Consider the following 5,729-nt stretch of genomic DNA (forward strand, 5'->3'; position numbering starts at 1 on the left):
CGAAGAGATGAAGTGCCCTCAGGAGTGTAATAGGAAATGCTGTATGGAAGGTGCAAATTGGCCAAGCCCGGATGGACTGGCCTGGTAGCCTCTGAAATAGCCTGGGGAATCCTGAAGGCACCAGCCGCATGGCTGGGGCCAGCTCGAGACGGACCCTCCACCGGAGTAGAGGAAGAAGGATGGGACGTAGGCCTCCTCCTTGGAGTCCTGGCCGAGGAGCCTGAAGCCCGAGAGGAACGGGTGCCGAGCGGCTGGAAAGGGGTCGACCTCGGGAGATTGTCAAGCCTAGAGCCGATGGGCCGCATCAGAAACACCTGACAGAATTCGTCATAATCTCCACCCCGGATCAATTCCATATGTGGGATACCTTCAGTATGGGCATCTGTAAGAACCATCTGTTTGCCCGCTCGCATGTCCTCAGGAGGAGGAAGAGGAACGGAGCGGCAGCCCCTAACCTGGAAGTGCACTCGCTCGCCCAGGTAATAATGTCTCAGAACAGGATGTGATAAGACAAACCGCCGTCGAGACAGAGCCTCTGATCGCCTGAAATGGGGATCAGCCTCAGTCCAACGTTGGAGTCGGGTATTCATCGCCCCTACCTCAGCCTGCGTAAGGGAAGCAAATGTGTCAATAAATCTTTTATTTTTTTGCACGACCAAGGGAAATTAAGAGGGCACTCGCCTGCTCTATGGTACAAGTATCGAAGAAGCTCCGCAAATCCCCTAAAGATTTCTGGCGTAGAACAGACTGGTGATTAGCTCGGTACCATCTCCAAGCCAAAGGTACCAACCCTAGCCCAAGATCAGTATGAGTCAGCTCTGGGCGGAGGTAGGGAAAATACTCAAAAGCCCAAGTCTGCAAAAAACGAAGGAATGGATCAGTAATAAAAAAAGGGGGAAAAGAAAGAGAAAAGACAGCACAGAATGAGGATATGCTCTTTACATTACCTCCCAGAAATAGTAGGTCCCGCTGAGCTTACAGTGGCCTCAACTCAGATCGCACATATCATCATACATGCGGCTCAGAATAGCACCAGCCCAGTCGTACTCAGTAAGATGGGCCAAGTCCTCCAAACTCTTCAGAATAGAGGGATTAAACTTCTCTTTTCTGTTAGACCAGAAAGACGACGCAAACAACAGCAACAGAGTGAATCTAGCTACCTGAGTAGCCGTTAGCTCTCCCTGTCTATGTCTGGCATAAATGTCAGGAGCCTGGAGGGATAACCAGTGCCTCGAAACACTCAGATCGGGAGTAGAATAGCTAGGCCTAACAATCCGGGGAAGGTCAATCCCTATTAGCTCCGTCATTCGGTCGGGGGTGACCGCAGTCCTCCAATCGTCATATAGCTCGATCGGCCGAGTACCAAAAGGAATCCCAGAAATCAATGAAAAGTCGGTCGGGGTCATCGTCATCTCACCCCAAGAGAAGTGGAAAGTGTTGGTGGTGTCCCACCATCTCTCAGCCAACGCACCCAGTAGGCTCTTATAATTCTGCCTACCCAGCTCGAGGTTTCTTAAGAAGTCCAGGTGAGAAGGGCCAATGATGGCTCCGACCGGGTTATTATGATCAAGTATGTCAAACGGGATCTCAGCAATGGAGGACTCGCCTACGTCCAGCCTAATGTATGCACCCTAAAAGGTAAAACAGTTTAAGGTTATCCTTTGGTTCCTAACTAAAAGATATCTTAATCCCCTCCTAGTATGCATACTAATAAAAATAATAAGCACAAACAGAAATCACAATTTGGCCTAAGGCCCGAAAAATCACAATTTGGCCTAAGGCCCGAAAAATCACAATTTGGCCTAAGGCCCAGAAATCACAGTTTGGCCTAAGGCCCAAAAAAAAAAAAAAATTTAATTTTTCGGCCTAAGGCCCAAGATCACAATTTGGCCTAAAATAATATGCCAACAAAGCAAGCGTACCTGGGCAAAGACGCCGGTCATAGAAGCGTGAGTATCAGCATCCGCCATGAGATCGACATCACTAAAAGACATCTCCAGGGACTCCAGCAGATCCTCGTCACTGCCATAATCGGAGGAAGCCATGATGAGAGATTTGGGAGAATTTGAGAGAGAGCCTTAGAGTAAGAGGATGAAAATGAGTGAAAAATGAAAGTTTAAGCTATTTATAGAAGAAAAAAAGGAGCCAAAAGGCGGGTCTTCTGGACGCGTTTGTTTTTCGCCTACAAAATTTGTGTTTCATACAACCACCGACTCCCATAAATCATTTTATGGTCGCCGGTGGGGGGCAGCTGTGAATACTCAAATTTTGAGGCTCAAAGAGCCACTTTTTTCGGACTGCAAACAGTCCGGTCAGACCGGAGGTCATTCAAAAAGTTCGCCGGAAGTGTGCCAATATGGTACTTGAAATGTCCGAAAAATTACGAGGATCATGGAACTGGTCTCGGAATATTTTTTTGAGGTCCGGAACTCCCGGAAAAGCCTCCGGAACGAATTTAAGAAAAAGAAAGAAGGCACACATGCCCGCCCGAGGGGTGGGCATGCCCGCCCAAGCTAGGCGGGCAGGCCCGCCCAGCATGGGCGGGCAGGCCCGCCCAGCATGGGCGGGCACGACCGCCCAACATGGGTGGGCATACCCGCCCAAGCCAGGCGGGCGCGCCCGCCCAGCTTGGGCGAACATGCCCGCCCAGAATGGGCGGGCACGCCCGCCCAGAATGGGCGGGCACGCCCGCCCAGCTTGGGCGGACACGCCCGCCCAGCCCAGGCGGGCACGCCCGCCCTTGAAGGCGGACAGGGGCGCCTGGGGTCACTCTTTTCCTATAAAAGACGGCTCTGGGGCTCCGTTTTGAGACACTCAGTCTGTGTTGACGGACGCTCCTTCTCCCTACGCTCTTTGCAATTCTTTACTGCTTTCTTGCATTTTTAATTTTAGTTTTACTTTATTTTTGTGATACTTGGTCACTTAAAATTAAACTAAAATTAATTCCCTTAACGAGGAGCTTAACCTGGAGTTAAGAAGCGGTCGACGATTAAATCAGGTACGTAAGTCAAACTTTACCTATTTAATTTTAGCACTTCATGCATGCTTCTTTTCTACTCCTAAAAATTCTACAACTGCATAAATGCATTCATACCATCATATAGGCATGTAAATTGCCTCAATTAAAATATGATTAAGCTAAATGCCCGGTTAATTAATAATCGTGGTATTAAAGTTTAAATCCGACAATATTGGCTTAGAATATCTAGTCATTCAATGGCTATGGTATGATTGCCTTTATTTCGAACAATTTTCAGCTTAAGTCCAATTAATCAATAATTGTGGCTAAAAGCCTTAATCAATCATGTTTTGGCAACAAATTGCCTACAGTTAAATCAAAGTTTTGGCAAAATGCCTTAAAACTCAATCAATCTTTGGGTTTTAAAACCGAAAAATCAATCATTTTGGCGACAATCGCCCAACCAACTTCATTTTGGCAATCAATTGCCTAAATCACTCTTTTCGGCTAAAAGCCTTAAAATCAATCATTTTTGCGACAATCGCCTAAAAATTAATCATTTCTGGCAACAATTGCCTAAATCAATCTTTTTGGCTTAAAGTCATTAAAATCAACACTTTTTGGCATCAAATGCCTAAAAATCAAACTCTTTGGCAAAATGCCTAAACAAAGAATGCACAAAGCATACACACACTCATGCATTAAGCATACCCATTCAAAGCCCTTCAAAGAAGGCCTATCGAACTACGTTGACTTTGATCTTCCATTCAAACGGAAGTACGTAGGCACGTTCGGGATTTCACCCCGGATGGCAAGTCGAAATCACTCAAACATTTCATTAATCCATCATTCACCTTGCAAAGCATTCATTCATCGGTTAGTTCATCAGCATGACATAGTCTCGGGATCCATCTCGGGTTCGTAGATTGTGCCTTAATCATTGGGATATTTAATCTAGTAACTAGGTTAATTAAAAATGGAGTCACTTAGGGTTTTTTCCTAGTTTACCCTAAAATAATTAAACAAGGTGGCGACTCACACACATCACGTGCATTTCTTCCCTAGTCACATGCATTCGTATGCATTGATATTTTGGGGTTGGGGTTCACACTAACACGCTTTAGTCTTATGCCCGTTACTCTGATGGTACTCACAGTATTCGTCAGCTCTGTAGTTCCTTAGTAAAGGGTTGGGTGGCGGCCTTGCTTCCAAAGGCTTGATGTAGTTTGCTTTGACAGCCTCTCGGAATACCAAAAGGATTGGAATCCCGAGATCAGTATATGTCCTTCTCAACTGACTGCCATTTCTCATATTTCCCACACGTAAAGGATTCGTGGGGGTGATGCTTGCCACTTCATGGACTTTGCTAGCTTGGCTAGGTTTCTTGTATTTTGAGGTTCCCGAGTCTTCTTTCAGTTGCCCCATTTGAATTAAATCTTCTACCTTCGTAGCAGTGGCAATGAGCGACTGAAACGTTGGTAGGTACTGGGTTTGTAGTTGTTGTTGGTAGACAGGCTGCAGGTTCTTTATAATTATGTCCACCTGTTCTTGCTCAGAAGGCCGGTTGATCATTTGGGCAGCCTTGGCCCTCCACCTCGTAAGGAATGAGGAAAAGGGTTTGTTGTTCTTCTGTTTGGTGGTTTCCAGTTCCCTCTGAGTAACATCAACCTCCATATTATAGTGGTATTGCGTATTAAACGCACTGCAGATGTCTTCCCAGGTCTTCATTTTAGACCGGTCCAGGCTGACAAACCACCTCAAAGCAGCACCGGTGAGTAATTATTGAAACAACTGAGCAAGGAGCTCGCTGTTCAGTCCGAACGGGTTAAGGGCACCCACATACATTTTCAGGTGCATTTTGGGACAAGTGGTTCCATCAAACTTGTCCATGTTGGGCATTTTGAACTTTGTGGGCAGTCTCACTTCGGGGAACAAGGACAAGGAGTCCATGTCCACCACTTCCTTGTGTGTCTTAAGGGCAGTAATAGACCTTTCCAACAGTTCCAGTTTTTCTCTCATTTTCTGAGCTTCCAGCTCAGAAGCAGTTCTGGAGGGCATGTCATCCAGGTTAAGGGCAGGGTTTGTCGGTTCAGCAGCATGTCCCTGAGTGGAGGTAGCAGGTCCACTTCCCCCAGCTAAAGCCCCATTTCCATTACCACTACCTAGTTCAGCTATTAGGGCAGTTCTCTGGGCAGCTAATGCCTCATTCATTCTAGCCTCCATCCTAGCTTCGAGTTGTTCGATGAGGTTTTGGATGTCAGCAAGTGATGCCATTGGTGCAGTTGAAGTTGGTAAGGTCGGTGAGGCCGGTGAAGTTGGTGAAGCTGGTGAGGTTGGTGATAGCACTGTAGGTGTGACTGGAACTTGGATAGGCACTCGAACAACGGGTACCTATAAGTATAAGGGTAATTGGATTAGGGTATAGTGGTTCGTGTATCAGGGTAGCTGATGTGAGGTAGATCGACTCTTTGTCCAACTGTGCATGACTAAAAAGAATATTTCATGTTCTTCTTGATGATATGTCATGAATGCGTACAACATCACGTCATAATCCGTTTATGATATGATTCACATCATTGGGTGCATACAGTCCTAAAGGATAGGCTCTATAGGCTATGACACAAATAGAGAATTGGCTTATTAAGGGACCCTTGAACCTTGAGTAAGGATATACCTAACCACATGTGAAACAAAGAGTTTCGCGTGGGTCCAACAGTACGCATACTCATGGGCCACCCCCAAAAGGATTAGGGATGGTTTGCGGTAACAG

At 46.4% G+C, this 5,729-nt stretch overlaps 1 long non-coding RNA gene across 1 annotated transcript; it reads right to left on the minus strand.

Moving 5' to 3' along the window:
• Positions 1 to 210: 210 nt before the first annotated feature.
• Positions 211 to 1,029, minus strand: LOC149498281 (uncharacterized). The gene is made up of 3 exons (XR_016319746.1): positions 948 to 1,029; positions 682 to 855; positions 211 to 605 (listed from the first exon to the last, which is right to left on the minus strand). It is a non-coding gene; the product is annotated as an uncharacterized LOC149498281 (long non-coding RNA).
• Positions 1,030 to 5,729: the final 4,700 nt, after the last annotated feature.

This window comes from Jatropha curcas, chromosome 2, assembly GCF_041381405.1.
Source record: "Jatropha curcas cultivar XTBG-Jc1 chromosome 2, XTBG_Jcur_1.0, whole genome shotgun sequence".
Taxonomy (NCBI): domain Eukaryota; kingdom Viridiplantae; phylum Streptophyta; class Magnoliopsida; order Malpighiales; family Euphorbiaceae; genus Jatropha; species Jatropha curcas.